The 23,455-nt window shown below is 25.7% G+C and overlaps 3 long non-coding RNA genes across 4 annotated transcripts; 2 read left to right on the forward strand and 1 right to left on the reverse strand.

Annotated features, from left to right (window-relative positions):
- Positions 1–308: 308 nt before the first annotated feature.
- LOC136089426 (uncharacterized) lies at positions 309–23,455 on the forward strand. Of its 2 annotated transcripts, XR_010643046.1 has the most exons (5): positions 309–462; positions 1,414–1,449; positions 19,934–20,000; positions 22,766–22,961; positions 23,056–23,455. It is a non-coding gene; the product is annotated as an uncharacterized LOC136089426 (long non-coding RNA). The 2 variants fall into 2 exon arrangements; XR_010643045.1 differs by lacking the exons at positions 309–462; positions 1,414–1,449 and having other exon boundaries at positions 19,134–20,000.
- On the reverse strand, positions 2,303–4,054 carry LOC136089428 (uncharacterized). The gene is made up of 2 exons (XR_010643048.1): positions 3,967–4,054; positions 2,303–3,000 (listed from the first exon to the last, which is right to left on the reverse strand). It is a non-coding gene; the product is annotated as an uncharacterized LOC136089428 (long non-coding RNA).
- LOC136089427 (uncharacterized) lies at positions 14,469–18,154 on the forward strand. The gene is made up of 3 exons (XR_010643047.1): positions 14,469–15,052; positions 17,821–17,846; positions 18,090–18,154. It is a non-coding gene; the product is annotated as an uncharacterized LOC136089427 (long non-coding RNA).

Below are 23,455 nucleotides of genomic sequence, written 5' to 3' on the forward strand. Positions count from 1 at the left end.
TGAGCAAAAAAAAGCTTTATTTTAAAATTCAACTTGCGAAACGCTTTATTTCGGAATCAGTACTTGCGAAATGAACATCGGCAGTTATAAATTTTTTGTTTTCTTCGTTAAGAAAAAAGTTTATTTCTTGTTATCTATATTCGAGAGAATTTTTTTTCCGGATATTTACAAAAGCTTTCGGTTAACAAATTTAACTGTGAAAAGTATTCTCTACCGGCAAAAAAAATATTTTCTACCGGCGAAAAAACATTATACAAGGTTTTATATTTACTGATAGCAAATTTCTCTTTCGAAAGTTTTATGCCAATTTTTCTGAGTAAAATAAGTATTTTTTTTTTATAATTATTACGCAGTCAAAAATTAAATCGTGGACGTTACGTAACTTTTAATTATTTTGATTGAAGAAGATATGGCGAAAAAGCCGTGATAATGTCATCGATATTTGGGTAGCCATGAAAGCTCGTAAAAATCCTTTTTAATTACCTTATTCATCTTTTTTTATAGTTTTTGTTGATTGTCCTTTCACTTATTGATATAAAATTAGTATGTTTATTCGAATGTCAGTTTTGATAAGTAAGCCGTTTCTTATTCCAGAGAATTAATAGTAACAAAGAAATACAATGTGTTGTGTCAGAAATTAAAAATTGCCACATTCACAAAAATTTAAATTTTAAAATTTTTTAGTTTGTAAAGGAGCACCATTCACCCTGTACATAACTAATTTGATATGGCTTTATTTTTACCTAAATAAAAATAGATATATATCTATTTTTAATTAGTTAAGTTTATAACTAAATGAAAGGTTGCATAACTAATCAGTTACGCAAACATTGATTGGTGCAACACCAATAGGTATAAAACAAAATCTATTCAACAAACAAAATTATTCAATTAGATTAGTTTCAAACGTACGCCATTTCTTACATTCAAAACCATTGTTTAACAAACTAAAAATACTATATTTAGTACTAAATCAACTGGTATCATTACACGGTTGTAATTGTTATGTATAAATTATTCCCATTTTTACTTTTTAGTAACAGTACATTTATAAAAGTGTGTTTAGCAAATAAGAAACTTGACGACAAATAAAAAAGACAACAAATCCGTTTTATTTTTATTCTTGCCATCTTTATATTTTTTAATACAAAAAATGAGCAAATGTTTTATGTGCAGTAAATATTATAGTAAATAAATAAATAAAAAAAAATTGGATTTGTGCTCAGCTGTAGAAGCAGATACATCACAGATAATCTATATCCCAAACTAAAGCGTGTTTTCGATAACCGAATATTTTTGCAGATTAAAACTAAATATTAAATTTATCTTTATTTATTTTTGAAAACATTTAATTTTTTGGCTGTGTTGAAAATGGCTTTTCCTATTCATGGAAACTTTTTATTTTGTTTTTAGTAAGGAGTGGAAAAAGTCTCAAGAAACCATTGCTAAGTAAGTAGTAACAACAGTCTCAAGAAATAAAAATGCAGCATCAGTGGCATTTAAAAATTTTACAAAGCTCACTATTTTATTTTAAATAGATGTATTTTAAATGTTTATAAACTTAATTTTTTTTTAATTTTTTTGTTTTTTTAAATTTAACTTTTAAATTATTTTTTAAATAATATTTTGTATATAAATTCATTTTTTAGTGTATTTTAAAATAATTGTATCTGTCTTTTAAAAATATAGGAATATAATAGGAATTCTATAGGAATTCTAATAGAAATTCTTTTTTTACTTAAAAATATGTAAAAAAAAAAAAAAAAAAACTTTTTATAGCAATTTCTAAAGTAATTAAAAGAGTTTCTGTAGAGGTTCTATTTAAATTCTTATAGATCATATGTTTTAATAGTGCATAAGTAATAATTGACGGTAACTAGGCTAAAGAAACCGAAATCTACAGTACGCTTTCTTATTTTGACGTCTTTTTTTACGTTTCCTTTCTTTTCTCCAAATTTATTATTTTATATTTTGTGCGGTATTTTTGTCACAGTTTTTTCGTCACAAAAACTTTTAAAGGCCTTTTACAGTTTTGTTGTCGTTAATTCAATTCTAACCAAGCTTGGGTTTAAGTTCACAGACTTGCACAAACGTTGTGCAATCCATTCAACAAAATAAATTTTGCTTAAATGAATTTTAAAAGCTTTGTTAATATAACAGTTAATGAGAACATTTGATAATGCAGAAAGTTTTGCAAACATAGCAGCTAAAGTTATTAAGTTTTTGGCTGGATAGTAGTTAAAAAACACACAAATAACCACAAAGGCATACGGTGTCCAAAGCACATAAAATAGTACGGTGGATAATGTGCAAACTCTTAAATAGTTTTTTTCCAAGAAGTCAACAGAATAATCTTTTTTTATACGATTTCTTTTTAACTCTTGTTGTTTTCTTTTAGTAATAGCTTTTTTACCGCTGTACATCGTATATAGTGTAATAACCGCTGGTAACATATAGCACAGGATAAAAGTTGTAACAATGTATGATAAGGAATTTGATTTCTGTAACCTCCAATCCAACGAGCAGCGCCTTTCGTCAATATCTATTTCATATTTAGACCAGCTGAACATTGGAAATAACGCCCATATAAATCCAAACATATAACAAATGAATAAAAAGATTGCTTTATACCAGACAACTTTTATAACTTTGAAATAAAAAATTGGAAAATTTAATGCAAAATCCCTAATCAAAGACATTACAACAATATGGTATATATTTGTGATTGTTGAGCCAAATACAAAGTACGAGCTTGCAAAGCAAAGTTGTGTTCCGAGTAATTTCTTAACATGCAGCATCATCATTTCAGGAATAAAACCAAGAAAGCATTCTAAAATGTTTGTTGCGGAGATACTTGCAATAAACAAATGTGTGAATTTTCTTTCTTTAATTTTAAAAATAATAATGTAACATGCAATTACGTTTAAGATTACAGAGGTAAAAAGTAAAACCGCAAAGTAAATGGTAAGCACAAATGTTGATATTTCCATCATTTTGAGTCTAAAAAGAGAAACTAAATATATATATATATATATATATATATATATATATATATATATATATATATATTTATATATATTTTGTTAACGACAAAAATGAGGCAAGATGATAAGACTGTTGTCTTCTACTGCTCCAGTCATATATTTCACGGTAAAATGTTGTACAAACTTATATTAATAATGACGAATATATATATATATATATATATATATATATATATATATATATATATATATATATATATATATAACCTCTAAGTCAATTATAAGGACTGGGCACTACATTATTTACTCATCGGAATTTGCACAACTAGTTTGAGATTATTTTGTAACGTTTTTTGAAATTACAGCAGTTTAAAATCAATTTAAAAATAAATAATAAAAAAACAATTTCAAAAATCATTCACTTTAAAACTATTTTTAGTGAATGATTATACAAATAATGCACGAAACATAGAAAGATAAGTTAAAACACATGCTATACGTAACTAATTTTACGGACCGTACTTCTTCTTAAAAAGAGTTTCTAAAATAAATAAGATTGAGACTTTAAATATTTTATGCGTCAAAAATAGTTTATCTTTATCTATAATTAAAGAGTTCTTTATTTTATTCATTTTCAATAATTATGTCCTGCATACAGTGCCGGCCCTACATCTCTCTAACAACATTAATGGCCTTGTAACGGCCCTACATTTCTGTAACAAAATTGGTTTGACTAATTATTTAAATAAATCAAAATTAGACTTCTTTTAAAAAATAAATAAAAACTGCAAGGGATTTTTTTTTGTATTATTGGACATGTTTTATAATTGTGATATTTTTACTTTTGTAATTATTATTTATTTAAAAGATAAAAACTTCAAAAAATATAAGTTTTTATAATTTTGCAATTAAAATTGCAAAAATAAAAAAATTAATAAAAATGCATATGCATGTATAAAATCTTGGTAAATTTTTTACTTACATTGTATATTTGTCAAGTCTGATCATATACAACATTTATGCTAAATGAATTTAAATGAAACCAATAGTGAAAATTTAATTGTATTTGTTTATTCCAATGGTTGAAGACGAAAAGATGATCACTATATAGAATAATAAATAATGCAAATCCTGTGGTAGATTATATTATTGTATTGTGTTTGTTATTGCTTAGGTTGCGATAAAGGCTTTTAATAATTGCAAACAAAACGGTGACATAAGGTGGGCGTTGTACATATTCTATCAGTACTATTAGCCCGTACCTTTATTCAACTTTTACATATATATATATATATATATATATATATATATATATATATATATATATATATATATATATATATATATATATATATATATATATATACATATATATATATATATATATAAACATATAAATTAAAAAAAAAAAAAAGAGATTTTTTTGCAAGTGTTTGGAACTCTTATTATTTAAAAATTTATTTTCTTAGTGCTCAATTATTTTAACAATTTTTAAAATGATTTTTAAGTGAGTAATTATTGAATTCTCTTTTTACACTAATTTTTATAAAGTTACTTAAAACAAACGCCTGTGGTTAAAAATTGACAACATTGCTTTATAAAACGCAATGTTTTGTAAATGTTGTCTATAATTATTGCTTATAATGTCAAGTATTAAATAAACATTATTAGGCATGTAGCATTTTGTTCAAACGGTGTCAAATACTATCATACAAAGATTATTTCACAACTATCAGGCAAGCATTAAATGATCTCACAACTACCACGCAAAACATTAAATGATCTCACAACTATCACGCAAAACATTAAATAATCTCACAGCTATCACACAAATATTAAATGATCATACAACTATCATTCAAAATTAAATAATCTCACGTAACTTACGCAAAACATTAAATGATCTCACAACCATCACGCAAATATCAAATGATCTCACAACTATCGTGTAGACATTAGGAATTAAAACATTCGAATCTACCCAGTGGTTACGGTTTCTAAACCCAGTGGTAACGGTTTCTAAACCCATTGGTTACGGTTTCTAAACCCAGTGGTTACAGTTTCTAAACAGTATAGAATGTTTAAGCCAGCTATAAGAATTATATTTATTAAAAAAGATCTCACAAACAGTTATTATGAATATTTATTTAAAACATGTATAAAGTTCATTAATATTGCTTATTTACAGTTATACTCTTTAAACATATAATGTAGCAATAAATATATTTGTTCTATCTTTGGCAAATTTTTCAAACAACGGTTTTAACTTCTTCATATTTTAAGTTTGGTTTATTAGCAGGGCATAGTTTCTCGATTGTTCAAAAGTAAAAACAAAAGTTTCATTTATTTTGCAGTATAGGTTTTAATATTTCTTGAATTATGAATAAGGAATTTAAATAGTTCTTACTTTAGAAGATTTATAATTTGAATGCACTGCTTCTAATTATATCTAGCTTTTGCATTATTAACTCATTATTATGAGTTCCGGACCGTAACTAGCAAAAGATTTTTACAATATAGTAATAAAATTAGGACGAACGGACCGGATTCAGGTTGTTGATCTAACGAAAATCGGAATCCGGTTCTAAAACTTTTTGAGTGTTTAACATTTTTGGATTCCGTTATTTTTAAATGATTTTTAATATTTAAAACGTTTTTAATATTATGAGATTACTTAAATATGAACCTTAAAATCTAACTAAAATTGTTATTGAAATTTTTTTTTTAAATGGTAGGATATGATCTAATGGGGCTGATTTACAGATTTTCTTGTTTTGATAATTTAATAAAAGTTGCTTTTTTATTACTTTTTAATTAAAATTTTTAAGTTATTTTTAGTTCAAAATAATATTATTGTACAATTTTTTTTTTTTTTTCCTGTTGATTTCTATTATATGGTGACACTTCTGTTATATGTTGACACTTCTGTTATAATATAATAAAAGTGTCACCATATAACAGAAGTGTTACCATATTATGATGACACTTCTGTTATATGGTGACATTTCTATTGACCCTTATTTAGTGCTTGTTGTTTCAAAAGTTAATCGGGCTAAAAAAGAGTTCCTTTGGAGACGCCATATTTTGTTTTTCATGTGTTTAAGTTGTGCGAGGTTTTATGCTTGCTTTAACCATAAATGCGGCATTAGTAAAGAAGGAGCTTTCTCATTAAATGCTCTTCCGCGATACTCTGTGACAAGACCGTTTGATTTAAACAAATAGAATAATTGAAAAAGAAAAAATAAAACAATTTTTTCATGTTTAATATTTTTAAATATTAAACAAGTAGTAAACAGGCAGATTTTTTTTCTCTACAAAATGATCTGAAAATTGTTTGAATCTTTTAAATAATTTACTTTAATCATGAAAGTTATTTTAAATGAAATTCAAATGTTTTTTACGTTTTAAATCCTGTTGTGTTATTTATGTTTCCAATGTTGTAGAATTAATGTTGTAATAGAATTTATAAAATTTATCAGTAATTAAAATCATCAATAAATTTCTGATTTACAAAAAAATAAACCAGTTTTAAGCTTAATTTAAAAAATATTTTTTATATTTTAAGATTTTTTATTTTTAATTTCTTTTAAATATATTAAACAATAAAAATCATTTTTGTAAAAAAAGATATTCAAAAATTTAAGTCACACAAGTAATAATATTTTAATTGTCATTATCTTTCAGTTGGTATCCTTGAAACATCTTCTTTTTGTTTTTTTAAAAACACTCTATATTTTGCAAAATACTTTGCTATTTTGTAGATCAATTACTTTAGTATGAAGCAACAAATCGAATTGATTTATCTAGTTTTGTTACTCATTTTGGGATCAATAAAAATCAGGACATTTTATAAAACAAAAATCATGTACGTTTACGTCATTTATATATTATAGTTTTTATCTGTATTTTGTTTTACGTAAATTTAATATTGTAAACGCACTTCAAAAAGAGGGGTTTTTTAGCGGTTCTCGGAGATAAGATTATTTGATCTTCTTTGAGTTTCCGCTTTCTGTTATTTCTTAGAGCATTAATATCTTTTTAAATATTTTTAAAAAACGGAATTATTATACAATTAATTTTTTTTATTGAAAAATATATTCATAGTTGAACTGCAACAAAATTTTCAAAATCTTTACATAATAAATTTAAATAAAATTATACTTTAATATTTGAAAACTTCAATTTAAAGGTTTTTTAGTAATTTATAACTTAACGTCAATAGAGTAACTAAAACCGTTATAAACCGTTATTTACGTTTTAAAACTTCGATGACGAATTGGCTAGTCTTCATAAAAAGAAAATATAAAAAACAAAATAAAAATAAAAAATAAAATAATAATTTGCAAAAGGATTCTCAGAAAAATGGACAAACAAAAACATATAAGAACAATATGAGATTCTGTTTAAAAAAAATTTAAAAAGTAGAAAATTATATCAGTAACACAGAAAAAACAATATATATATATATATATATATATATATATATATATATATATATATATATATATATATATATATATATATATATATATATATATATATATATATATATATATATATATATATATATATATATATATATATATATATATATATATATATATATATATATATATATATATATATATATATATGTAAAGAACATCTTTATAGATGAACTTTTTATATATATTTTTTTAATTATCTACAATCAAACAAAAGCTCAAGGCATTATGGCATTAACGCAAATTGTAAAAAATGTCAGAAGTTATTATATTTAGAGTTACCAGGCTCCTTTTACGAAGAAGATCACGGTAATTTTCGATTGACTAGATTCAATAAATATTTGCTCCCAGTTGTTAAGTACATTTAGTTCCTAATTTTAACTTTTGTCGCTGTGTGTTTTAATTATAGTATGATTGTCTGGGACTTTAGCACACTTTCCTAAGCAAACGGAGGGTGTTTGATAACATTAGTTTATTCTACTATTCCTAATTAATAAATAATTAGTTCTACTGTTTCTAATTACAGACTAATTTCTATTTCACAGCGTTTTTCAAACATATTAAAGTATATAATCCTCAATAGAATCTACAATTATCTGGTAAATTGCCACCTTTTAAATAAAAACCAAACAGCTTTTTAAAAACACCAGTTAACAGATCACGCTATAGTAAAACTTAATGAAAATATTAAACAAGTTTAGTTACAACAAATACATTTTATGGATAATCTTTTGAAAGCGTTTGACACAATTTACTGCAAAATCCTCCTTTTTAAACTGGATACTTATGAAATAAGAAATAACAACTAAAAGTGATTTTGTTATTAATTTGATAACTGGCGTATTACTGTTACACCACTTGTGAGTATTTATTTATTCTTCTTACACCACTTGAAAGTATTTATTTATAATTCTTACACCACTTGAAAGTATTTATTCATAATTCTTACACCACTTGAAAGTATTTATTCATAATTCTTACACCACTTGAAAGAATTTATTCATAATTCTTAAACCACTTGAAAGTATTTATTTATTTAACAATATCAACTCAACAATATCTACTCAACAAAATCTACACAACAATATCTACTCAACAATATCTACTCATTGTCCAATAAAAACAATATCTAGTCATCTTCCCATATATTAAATTTTTATTTTCTTTGATGATACGCAAGTATTTTTTTAGTCAAACAAACATCAATTTAATATTTTTTTACGATCTATCAAAAACGAATGGTTTAAGAGTGGATCTGAGCAAATGGTTTAAGACCAAAAAACTCTACCTAAATGTCAAATATGCAAATATACTCTTTTTATAAAATTATACAAATTAGACACTCTCCTCTTGAAGATTCCTGCTAAATGATAAATTTAAACTTAAATAAAAACAATTAATCGAATTTTTATTTTTATTATTAGCTGGTGTAATCACATCAGAATAGTAAAATGTTATATATCTAAAGTTATTGGGTTTATCTATAAAAACAAAATATATCGTTAACAAAATTTGTATAAGAAATATATATATATATTTTGTTATTAAGGAGCCCCAAGAAGACCAAACGGTCTTGTTACAGAGCATCGCGGAGGCGCATTTAATCAGGATGTTCACGCCTCCTTCCTTACCGTGACGCGAAAATATGTCCAATGCTCGTTTCAAACCTCGATCTCCTGCTTTTAAAGCAAGCGCTCTAACCACTACGCCACGACCGCACATTTTTATTTATCATATATTTACAGCAACGTCAGTTACTGTAACGTAAACTGGGCAAGTATTTATCCATCGAAGTTAAATCTAGAGAATATAAAAACTATCAAGTTAATTAAAACAAATACACTAGATCCATACCTCCAGTAGGAGAGTTTGTAATACTCGACAATATACGTAATGAATATTTATATACTTTTTTTTAAGTTAAAGAATGTCATGCTACCAAATATTTTACAAATATCAAATTAAGTACTAAATCAATAACTTTGTTATACCAAAAACTTTATATATATTTATGTTATACAAAAACTGATTTTTCAATTCTAACATGTTAATTAAATAAATTTCTAAATTAAAAAAATAAATTTCTAAATTATACTCTTTATTTGCAGTATTGCAGAACACAATTCTAAAATATGTTAGTTCTTGGTTATAAAAGTGATGTAAAAACTTTAAACAAACATTTCAAAAGTTCAACAAAATAACTTTTATTTTTGTTGCAAATTACTTTTAGAATTTTTTTTGTTTTTTTGTATTGATATTTATATCTTATATATTGATGCAATGGAACTGTCCATAAATTACGTCAACAAAATAGGGGGAGGGGGTTTGAACTTTTTTAACACTTGTTGATAGGGGGGAGTGGGGGAGATCAGGACAAGTTGACGTCAACAATGTTACATTTTATAATAAATAATGTAGACCATGTACTTATCTTTTTTGATTGCTTAGCAAAGTAAAACTTTGTAAATTGCAACTTTTCAATAGGTTGCCGTCTCAATAGGTTGCCGACCCAATGGTTTATACAATTTGTTAAATGCATTTTTCGTTATAGTATTTTCTATTAAAAATAATTAGCTTTTACTGTGAATTGAATTAGGTCTAAAGTTAAAGTGAGGAGGTTTAACATATTGAAGTGTTGCATCAGTTTGAAATATGATCATAATTTAAACGTGTAAGGTGTATACATTTTTGTTTACCCTTTAATCTTTACTTTTCGTTCGAAGTAAGTTTTTGTATTTATAAACTGGAAATATGTTCTTAAGGTAAAAGTTTAATAACTTTTTTTCTGTACCTTTTACTTTTATTCACCTTTTGTTCAGAGAAAACATTTGTAATTTTAAATGGGCTTTTAAATAGTTTACTTTTAATCTCTATTTTGTTTAGTTGTAAGTTAGTTGGAGGAAAGGGAGGTACAAGTTGCCAGAAAATTGTTGACGTAATTAATGGACAGCTCCAATATCTATATTTATTTCTATAGTTTTTAAAATACCTATTGGCTAAGATATTGTTTTATTGTATTAACATAATATGTAGATGCAATTTGTGAATGCATATATGTGTATTCAAAGATAGTCAATTGTCTGTTGAGATATAGTTCCCATATATTTTCTTCATTTAGCCTATATTGTGTATCTTTTATTGATTTTTATGTTTTAGGAAGATAAGGAAGGAGGCGTGCACTTCATGGTTAAATGCTCTTCCGCGAAGTTTTTCATGTAGCACCTTAATAACTAATATATGTTATAAAAATAATAAATTGTTATAAAAAAGTGTATGTATGTATAGCACAACTAGCACACATGTTCCAATATTTAACCATTTCAAACGTCGATTGATTTTCCTGATACAAATCCAACGTTGATCCAATGTCGCATGTTTAGCATTGATAAAAATGAAAAGATTAATACAACTCAATGTTGCGAGTGCAATATTGTATAACTTAAAGTCTTTCGTGATTATTGAAATACAAAACCACAGGCAAAACAAACGTGATTGATATCGATATAATTGATGAATTGAATGAATATCTCATTGTGGTTTTTTAACTCTCGCCTGTCCTATTTTTATTTTATTTTTTTTATATTTTGATTGTTGCTTTTTTGCTTTCACCTGTTATATTTGCATTATCTATCTATATATTTAAATATTTTCGATCAAAATATTTGTTCTTTATAAAGTATTAAGAATATACTTTATTTTCTTTGCTGATGATACAAATTTATTTTTTTCTTACTTACATATAAAAACAATCTTGATTAAAGTTAATTGAAAGCTAGTACATGTGTACTTGTGTTGGGATTGCGTCTGGTATTTCAGCTTTAAGCTGATTAGCTTCAAGCTGAAGCTGATTGGGTCAATTTAATCAACTTGAGAGCTGCTAAAAAAAAAAGAGTTAGTGGCTGTGGAGGAATTACACCATAATTAAAGCATGAAAATCTAAAATAGCTGAGAAATGAAAATCTAAAACGTTATTTAAACAGCATGCAGCAGTAGTTGGAATACCCGAGTATGGTTAATTGAGCCTATTTAGCCTTGATTAGCCTGCACAACGCATAATTTATTCCAATAACAAAAGAAGCATATGAGCATGGCGAACCAACCATTAAAAAAGCTTGCACATCATTGGTTTATAATTTTGTAGCATCAATTCAGTTAAAAGATTATATAAAAGATTAACAAACATTTTTATTACTAAAAAGGAAAGCTGTTACTGTAAATTAAGACATACTAAATCGATGATGGTACTGGATAGATGGTGGTGATTAACTTTTTCTATAGTCGAACAACTATTCAAATTAAGAACATATATTGCAACAATTCAAGATGTCCGTGAAAGAATAATAGCCAACCTAACTTATGAAGAGTGGGACACAAAAAATATATTACATCTTTTTAAGCTGGATGAAGAGTTTTTGAGTCAAAAGTAAGTTACTTTTAGCTGTATACCATTATAATATCATTTATCAAAAAAAGTTTAATGATCGAAGAAGGAAAGAATGCAATTCTTTGAGCAAATTTTGCGTTGAGCAATGTTCTGGCAACGTTATTTGAATACTAGATTTGGTTGTAGGTGAAGATGATACTGTAGTGAGCTTTTATAAGTTGGTCTATGCAATGGCCCAAAAGGTTTCATACACTCTTAGTATTCCTATACCATTTTAAGTTCTTGATCCAAGAACCAAAAATGGTATTAGATTCGGACCTAAGAACATATATATACATACATATATATATATATATATATATACATATATATATATATATATATATATATATATACATATATATATATATATATATATATACATATATATATATATATATATATATATATATATATATATATATATATATATATATATATATATATATGTATATATATATATATATATATATATATATATATATATATATATATATATATATATATATATATATATATATATATATATATATACATATACAGTATCGGACAAAACGAGTGCAACCAAATAATGCTAATTTAGTTTCTTTATATAAAAACGCTGCATTTTTTCAATTTAGAGAAATAACTATGTAACTGTATAGAGACAAAGTTCTTCAAGTTTTATTCATCACAAAGTTCATTATTTGTACACGAAAATTAAAAAATTAATCAAAAGTATTAAAAAAAAGTTGATTTTCTTCTGGACAAAACAAGTGCAACTCGACAAAATGTTGACCAAGCTGTATTTCGCTATCAATATTTCGTGGCGAATCCTTTGTTGTCGATCACAGCCTCGCATCTTCGTGGCATAGATTCGATCAGGTGATCAATGAAACTTTGTGGATACGCTGCCCAGGCCTTTTGGATTTGTTCAAACAGTTGACCCTTATTACGAACACCTACACGATTAATTCTGCGGTTGACGATTTCCCACAGGTTCTCGATAGGGTTGAGATCCGGAGATTGAGCGGCCAATCCATCACCGATAGATGGTTGTCTTGAAACCACTGCTTGACTACCTTTTTCAGTGTGTTTCGGATCGTTGTCTTGCTGAAAAACCTATTTTATTGGCATATTCCATTCAGCATGAGGTAACAAACAACTTTCAGGATATTTTTATACATGAAATGGTCCATTATTCCATCGTTTCGATGTATTGGACCTAGACCGTTAGCAGAAAAATACCCTCAGACCATTACATTGCCTCCACCATGCTTCACGGTCTTATGGCAGTAACGTAAATCGAGGCGTTTTCCGGCCGGTCGACGTACACGGCAAATGCCATCGCTCCCAATGATGTTGAGCTTCGATTCATCACTGAACAGGAGAGTTTGCCATTTCTTCACATTCCAGTCAGTATGAGATGTAGCAAACAGGAGTCTTTTCTTCTGGTTTTTTAGTGAAATCAGCGGTTTCTGTGCAGGGCGTCGAGAAAACAATCCAGCTTCAACAGCACGCCGTCTAATTGTTCGGTCCGATACAGGCAGCTCTAATTGCTTTTGTGTCTCGTCTGATGATATCCAGGGCTCCTTCTTGACGGATCTGACAATCATAGAATCCTCTCTAGAAGTGGTGGAACGCTTCTCAAGGCTTACCGTGTTACATTTACCTTGTGATGATACAATAATGCTTTGTGGAACACAACGTCTTGGTTGGATGTGGACTGTATTGATGTAATGAAACACTTGTTGTATTTTACTTCTTGTATTGATGTTCTTCGATAAAACAATTTGATAAAACTCACTTCGATAAACTGTCTTGATAATACTGACTGATTGACTTCCATATACTGACTGAATTACATGTCGATTTACATGTCTCTTATATAGTAAAATGAACCTGTGTGAAACTGTTCTGGAAGATTCTAGATGCTTCGTTTCGATGCTTCTGGAAGCTTCTGGATGCGTCTGGTTGCTTCTGAATGTTTCTGGATATTTCTGGATGCTACTGGATGCTTCCAGATGCTTCTTCTGGAAACTTCTGGAAGCTTCTGCATGCTTCTGGAAACTTCTGGATACTTCCTTTAATTATTAAAAAACTTCCGTGACGTTGACGCGGACCAGACTTAAGAAAATGAAACAAACCAAAAAAGTTGCACTTGTTTTGTCCGCTGCAAAATGGCACTTGTCAACAAAATTCTGCCTGTGTGCTGTCACCTGTCAGCTGATGTCATGGCATGCTATGACTCCAGACTCCTGAACTATTTGCTGTGGTAGTATAGTTCGTTTCGTTTTAAAAACATGTAAAATTAGGAACACTTTTTAGCATTGTTCGATGTTGGTTGCAAATGTTTTGTCCAATACTATATATATATATATATATATATATATATACACACATATATATACATATATATATATATATATATATATATATATATATATATATATATATATATATATATATATATATATATATATATATATATATATATATATATATATATATATATATATATATACACACATATATATACATATATATATATATATAAGAAATTGAAAGAATGAGAAGTTATAAAATCCAACACCAGAAGCACATTTTGGCGCTATTATTAGAAGGGATAGCTTTCAAAATATGTTTCAAAATATGTAAGGCTGTAGATGAAGATGATGATGATGATGATTATGATGATAATAATACTGCCAATATTCCTTGTCCTGTAATTGCTGAGATTATGGCTCATATGCTAAAGAAAATATTGCTTATATCCTGCAACATCAGTTCAGTTCAACGCTTCAGTTCTCCACATGAGATAACATTATTGTAACAAGATTATTACCTGAAAACGCTGAAGATTTAATTATCTTACTTAACGCATGGCCAAAATGGGAAAATATGTTATAAAATATATATAAACTAGATAATAAATATAAACATATATGTTATTCATTATATTTGTATTTACCAATAATATATTTAGAATATGGCGCTGCATGAACTGCAAAAATAACTAAAAATTATTTTATAATTTTTATAACAGTTATACTTTCCTGTATTAAAAAAATTCTTTTTTTTTTTCTCTTCGTATTTTTTTAACGCCATAGAAACCACTTGCGCCCGGACGAAAGTTGAATTGCCCATACCCTTACTACTCTACTGGATGCATGTATGAAAGGGTATGAGTTATAATACTTTGTTTGAAATATATATATATATATATATATATATATATATATATACATATATGTATAGATATATATATATATATATATATTATATATATATATATATATATACTAAATATATATATATATATATATATATATATATATATATATATATATATATATATATATATATACTTAGTATATAATATATATATATATATATATATATATATATATATATAAATATATATATATATATATATATAAATATATATATATATATATATATATATATATATATATATATATATATATATATATATATATATATATATATATATATATATATATATACTAAATATATATAGAGAGGTTTTTATAATCAGAAAATAATTTTCACTTTGCACTTTTTTTATTACAAATCTCTGTTACAGGCTAAGTTTATCAACTTAAAGCTGATTAACTTAGTTAGCTTCTAACTTAGTTGAAACTGAAGTTGACGTTGGTTGCTAAGTGACTAATTCAAACTAAAACTCAATAAATTCTGTTTACAAAACCATTTAACACTGATAATTAACAACTTCAACATCCTTATGGTAAATGATTACAACATCTATCCAATACCATCTGTGGAGTAGTTCAAAATCATCTGTACACGTCTGTTCAAGATCATCTTTATTTTCCTTTTACTCTAATAACATTTGTCCGATATCATCTGAAAATTCAATGACCTCTTAGAACATCTTTAGGAAGATGTAACTACATCTGGTAATTTTTCTCCAAGTCCAATAACATCTGGAAGAATTTTCTCCAGATGTAGTTACATCTGAAAAAATTTCTATATGTAACTACATCTGGTTAAAATAATGCATTATTAGTTAATTTATCTTAAAAATAACTTCATCTTAAAATCTACAGATGTAGTTGCACAGATGTTATTACACTTTGATAATTTAAAAGGTGTAACTACATTTGTAGAATCCACAGGTGAAGTTGAACGGACGTTATTACACTTTGATAGTTTAAAAGATGTAACTAGATCTTTAATATTCATTTAATTTGTGCACAGATGTTATTAGACACCAATAAAATTTCAGATATTTTTGGGCAGATGTTATTATATCTCCATATATTTACAGAGGTTGTTGGACAAATGTTATTAGACTTGGCAAAAACTAATGTTGTTACCCTGACCCTTCCTTATTTAATCATTGAAAATATTAATATAAAAAGAGTAAATTGATAGAAAATTGTAAGAGTAATATTTAACGAAAATCTTAATTTGAAGAATCACATCTTACACATGACCCAGAGTGACGAATATTGCAAATCTTATTAATATCTGTAAGATCTTTCTTATCTTTAATTTAAAATTTAGTAAGAACTTATGAGTATCTTAATAAGTTTTGTCAGAAATATTTCTTTGAATAACTTGTTAAGATCTTATTAAGATCTAATTAAGATCTTGTTATGATCTATTAAGTTAAATTCAAATTACCTTCTCCTGTCCTTATGAGATTTTACTAATATCTCTTTTGGTCGTCGGTAATTCCGCGCCAATTTCTCTCGGTCTTGACGGAAATAAACCATAATAGGGTTTTTTCAACTAGTGATATTTTTTAAATATTTGCAAAGAAAAATTTTATATCTAGTCAAGAAATATATGTACCTTTTTAAAAAAGATACTACTTTATTTTATTGCGTTTCAATAGAAAAACGATATCTGTACCTTTATCAATAATCAATCTGTCTATTTTTAAAGTTATAATTAATTATAACTTTTTAAGGAAATAAAAATAATATAAATTATAAATAAATAAGTGAAAAGTAAATATATCAAATAAATAAATAAAAATTGATATAGTTTATATAAATTCAATTTTCATTTTATGATGTAACTTCATGGTGTATTATTTTAAATGCAGATTTTATGCTACGATATATTTTTAAGATGTGAGTTTTATTAAGAACTTTTTGATATTCATATTAAGGTAATATATATATATATATATATATATATATATATATATATATATATATATATATATATATATATATATATATATATATATATATATATATATATATATATATATATATATATATATAATACTATATTATATACGTATACGTGACAATTGCGTTTTACGGAACCGAATTTTGTGTTTAAATTTTGTGCCACGATTTTCGCAGTCTCTTCAAAGTTAGCGTGCTTGAGGAAGGCTTTCTGAAATAACTTTTTAGTATTCGTTATCAACATAGATTATTTTTAGAAAGAAGAATAGTTGAAGCTTATTTTCGATTTGGTTTTAATTATACTCAATTGATATATTAACGAGTTTATTGATGTCAAAGTTTTAGTTGTACTTCTGTGGTGAAATTAATGTCCAGGATATAGTCTATATTTTATCTATTCAATTTCGATTTTTAAGTTATTCATTTATCTATGCACCTGCCAAATTTCGTTGAAAAATATTATGTAGCAGTTACCCTATTTCTTGCTGCACTTTTGTTACCTAATTTACATTTTCCCTGATGTTAGCGCGGGAGACAGAGGGGTCCATTGATTATTTGTATATGTATATTTTTTTATATATAACATTCATATTACTAATATTATTAACAATATTTAACTTATTTCATAAATTGATATTATAAACCTAGATACTTTATAGTGAAAATGTGATTTAAAAATTTGTAAATTTAAACGAAATTGTTTTATTAAAAGGATTTTTAGTAAATAATAAAATAAGACTTAAATTTTATATTTCATTTAGAAACAAAATGGAGAAAGAAAATAAAGGTTTCACATAGTATTTCATATCATATTCATTATATAATTTAGATATGAATCAAATTAGTTATGAATCATATCTAATTTGAAGTTTGAACGTTGTCTTTATTTAACAAGGAATGCCTTTAGATTATAATTTATAACTAATAAATAAGTTATTTTTATATAAATTTGTTAAACTATTTTTAAATTATTATTTGGCCACTATCTAAACCTTTATCTATAACTTAAATATTTCTTTCGCTGTTTTAGATGCTGTTTTAGTAGTGAAATGGCGTCAGCCAACAACATCAGTTAGTTACTTTCTCTTTTCAATAGCTCAGTAGTTATTTTTATTATTATTATTATTATATATATATATATATATATATATATATATATATATATATATATATATATATATATATATATATATATATATATATATATATATATATATATATATATATATATATATATATATATACACATATGACCTACTCTATGCAAATTTTTATATTACTTTGTAAAAATAAAGTTAATTTAATTTGTCTAGATGAACTTGCTTTAGAGAGGATCAGTCAGTTATATCCCTATTATATGAATTAATTTAGTATTTAGTCATTTACTATTAGTTTTCAAATACAGTTCTTTATTATGCCTATGTAGATTGTTGTTAGTTGTATTTTTGTATCCTAATTCTTACATTTTATTAGGTCACTTTTTTTTTCTGAAGACAAATTAGAACAAACTATCAGTAAGTTTAGTTTAAATTGTTTTAGTTACTATATCATTTAAAAGTATTCGTATGCTGTGTTAGTATTCCTTGTTAGCTTTGAATAAGGTTTATATATTCTTACTTTTCAATATGATTATAATTATCTTGAGGTTATGTTGTGTATTGTTTTTTTAATTTTTAGTATCATCATCGTCCATTACTGTTGGCAAGTTTTATATATTATTATTTTTCAGTATAGTTTTAATTATAAAATAATTGTAAGGTTGTTTTGTGTATTGCCTTTTTATTTTTTAGTATCATCTTCATCCGTTACTGTTGGTAAGGTTTATATATATATATATATATATATATATATATATATATATATATATATATATATATATATATATATACATATAGTGTATATGTATATATATATATATATATATATATACATATATATATATATATATATATATATATATATATATATATATATATATATATATATATATATATATATATATATATATATATATATATATATATATATATACATATATATATAATAATACAGCAAGTGTTGTAACTTCCCTAAATAATACAGCAAGTGTTGTGGCTTGCATAAATTATATAGCAAGTGTTGTGACTTGACTAAATAATATAGCAAGTGTTGTGACTTGCCTAAGTTACATAGCAAGTGTTGTGACTTGCCTAAATAATACAGCAAGTGTTGTGACTTGCCTAAATAATACAGCAAGCGTTGTGACATGTTAAATTTTTTGATAGACGGCTCTGGCTTACCTTCACGTGGTGTCTATCGTTAAAAATGATTAAAACATAGTTTTATTTTTGGAATTAATTATTTTAATCATTCACTTAAAGCCAAGACAAAAATATATTGTATTATCTTTAAAATAGTTATATATTATTATTATTTTTTAATATTTTATTTATTATTTATTTTGAAACAGGAAATTTGTTTGTTAACCAAACAAAATTGCCAGCTCGTTAACTGTATGGTCCTTACTTCTGTTAATGTAATAATCACATGAATGACTTTATTATGGGTTTTTGCTATCCTTGGTTAGAAAGATGAAATGTTTTTTTTACAGTCAATTGACTTATAGCCCCACATTAGTTAGTTGTATAATTTTTTTTTGTAATATATATCCAATTAAATAATAATTTTTGATAAGAAGTGGAAGGGGCATTAGAATGCCCCTTTCTTATGACATATTTGGATACGCCCTCCCTTATACTCCACTCTCTTATGACCATGGATGCACCACTAATGTATCTTTTAATCTAGTGGAATTTGTTTTTTACTTCTTTGTTGTTATACTTTAAATATTCAATTAGATATTTCAAGAATTGAAACATTTTTTTGATATTATAGTACTAAAACATCATCAACATATCTACTGTGAGTTTTACATTCACCTCCCATATTTGGTGGTTGTCTGGTATGAATTTATTTTTTAATTTATTTCCAATTTTTTTCCAATTTTTTAATTTGTTTTTTAAATTTATTGTTCAAATTTAGAAAATAATAATTTTTTTTTAGGTTGGGTGGAGAGGGGGGGTAGGCAGGTGGTGGGCATACGCCCCTTCGTAATAGAAACACCACTTTTATACGTAAGATTGTATAACATAATTTTATATTGTGTACTAATTTCACTCATTTTAGTAAAGATATAAATATTTATAAAATCAACTCGTTTTTGATCCTAGGATGTGATACACCAATCACCACCACACCCACCTCTATTGCTACAATTCACCTCTCGTATATTTTGGTGGTTTACTATAAATTTAAAACAACTTTTTTGTGTATTTATATTGCTTAAGTCTTTGAAAAAAAAAAAATTCCTTAAAAAAGTGTTCAGTTTTATACGGGCGAGGTGGTGGTTTGGTGCCCCCTCTGTCCATCCGATACACCCGGTGGTTAGAGTTTAACATAAAGTTGTAACCCACTCTTACACCTATCTTTTGACACCAAGATATTTGTATTTTGATAAGAATTGGCAAAGTTATGACAATTTAAGTGAAGAAAAACATTATTTTGACCACAGTTTCTTCAACAAATCCATATATAGAAAAATCGCTACTTAAACCGTTATAACTTTTGAACCAATTCTTCGATTTTGATAATTTTTTCACCTTTAAAATACTGTAATTATCCTCTTTCTAATGATAGGGAAAGGCGCCTATGATGGCATACTTAACTTTGAAGCTTCATTATTCGGTATCCTTAAGACCAATAATAAAAATTTTGATATGGATACATTCCTTGTTACATCTAGAACAATAATTACCTTGGGAGTTTTCATCAGTTTTATTTTTTTTATAAGTTATTCTTATTGTAAAAAAAAGCACAAGTATGCCATCATAGGCAACCACTGCTCCTATGATGGCATTGGGGAGGATGGGGCTAGTTAGGATCGAGGGTAACTTAATAATTTCATTTAACCTTAGAGTCTTCCCTCAGAAAAGTCAGAAATTACTCGAAACCATCCTAATTTACCATTTCATGCTACACACCAGCATTGTAAAATTTTGCGCATGCGCATTGGATATATTGCGTTTTACGTATTTTTTTGACCAAAAAAAAATGTTGGAGCATCGCTTTCTTTTAACTTTACGTAAAAATAAGTTTTTCTTATAAAAAAAAAAGGTTTTCCCAACTCGTAAATATTTCAACACCCCCAACTCGTCAGTATGCCATCATGGGTAAAAGTCATCATTTTCATTAAAACAAGCAGTGTCTGCTTTGTTCAAAAGATAAAATTAAAGTAACTATTCCACTAAATGCACAAAACTTGAATATAAAATGCATGAAAATTTCATTTCTGCACAGTTAATAGTAAAATCACAATCTTAAATATATGAAGGAAATAAAACTACAACAACGCATCCCAAAATCGATTTTTGTTGATTATAAAAACAATATTTGTCCACAAGGGACGTTTTTTCACTAAAACTAATGTAAAGTCAGTATAGTCATGTAGGTCTAATCATTTTTTTACCAAAACCAATTTTAATGGAAATATGACCGGTATGCCATCATAGGCGCTATGCCATCATAGGCGCCTTTCCCCTATATAACATTATAGTATTCAAATAATTTGAAATTTTTTACTCACGTACCATTCAAAAATTTAGCTCAATAATTCTTCAATAATAATTCAAATAATTAATAACAAATAATCTTAAACAATTAATAACAAATAATTTCAAATTTTTTTTTTTTAAATGTAATACAATAAATATTTTTAGAAGATTTTTTAAACTACTTTCATGTTACTTTAAAATTTGCAACATTTGACTTCCTTTTTGTTAACCCAGAAGAATATACTTTTTGCATACTACAAAAACACATATATAAAAATATATAACATTTTCTCATATAGTTTGCCAACTAAAATTTTTTTAATTTGCATAACTAAATTGAGTAACTTTTATTTAAACTTATTATTGCATATATATATATATATATATATATATATATAATATATATATATATATATATATATATATATATATATATATATATATATATATATATATATATATATATATATGTATATATATATATATATATATGCAATAATAAGTTATATAAGTTAAATAAAAGTTACTTAATTTAGTTATGCAAATTAAAAACATTTTAGTTGGCAAACTATATGAGAAAATGTTATATATTTTTATATATGTGTTTTTGTAGTATGCAAAAAGTATATTCTTCTGGGTTAACAAAAAGGAAGTCAAATGTTGCAAATTTTAAAGTAACATGAAAGTAGTTTAAAAAAATCTTCTAAAAATATTTATTGTATTACATTTAAAAAAAAAAATATAGAAATTATTTGTTATTAATTGTTTGAGATTATTTGTTATTAATTATTTGAATTATTATTGAGAATTATTGAAAAAATGGTGACAAGCAGCTGCAACAAGCCACTATTAATTTAGAGGCATAAATTGAACAACACCAACAGTTCTCCTGAAACTGTTTATTATGGAATGTGAATTAAGATAAGATAATACTTCTTTATGTTTTGCGCAAATCTAAACAATTTCTGTTGATTTAATGATATTAAAATTGTAAATTTTTTTAAAAATACCCAAAACTGTCCTTATGTAATTTGCTTGCTCTAATATAATACTTGATCTAATAATAATACTTGCTCTAATATAATACAATTTCCAGTTAAGTTTGATACGTTTTCAGAATATAACGAACATGATGAACACAGAACCCAAAACTTTGTAATGGTTGCAAAAACAAAAATACAAGTATGTTAATTGTGGCGAAATAATATAATTAAACACCAGTGCATGATGAAAAGGATGCAAATACACAAATTAGTTCATCTGGGTGCACAAATTTATGAAACTGGTTTTTCCTGTACAGCCTTCAACAATGCGTAAGAATCTTACTCTTGAGTATTAGTCTTAGTGTTGAGTAAAATAACAGTTAAATAAAAATAAATACAATAATTTTTCTTTCTTAAACTATAGATTCAAGAAGGTGTTAATCTATGCATCATTGTTGATTACGAACTGTCATAAAACGATATTAATTTTGCAGAAAATATCTCAGTGCAGAAAATTTAAAGTTTTACTAAGTCGATCAAAAAATAAATTATACTGGTAAAAGCGCTAAAGAAAGGTACCCTAAACAATTTTGTGTAGTAGTAGAAAATTTAAAGAGGCCATTGTAAAATACTTTGTTGACACAGCTGTAAATATCAACCAGATGGAACTTGATCTAAAATGGAACTATTTAAACAATTAAACTGTTTGCAATTTTATATTGTATAGTTTTAAAACTTGCTGAGCATCAATCTAATCAAAGTTGACTTGTATTTATATTTTTATTTCATTTGTAAACAACAGAAAAAAAATTTAGTCTATCAAA

Source organism: Hydra vulgaris, chromosome 13 (assembly GCF_038396675.1).
Source record: "Hydra vulgaris chromosome 13, alternate assembly HydraT2T_AEP".
NCBI classification, from domain to species: Eukaryota; Metazoa; Cnidaria; class Hydrozoa; order Anthoathecata; family Hydridae; genus Hydra; species Hydra vulgaris.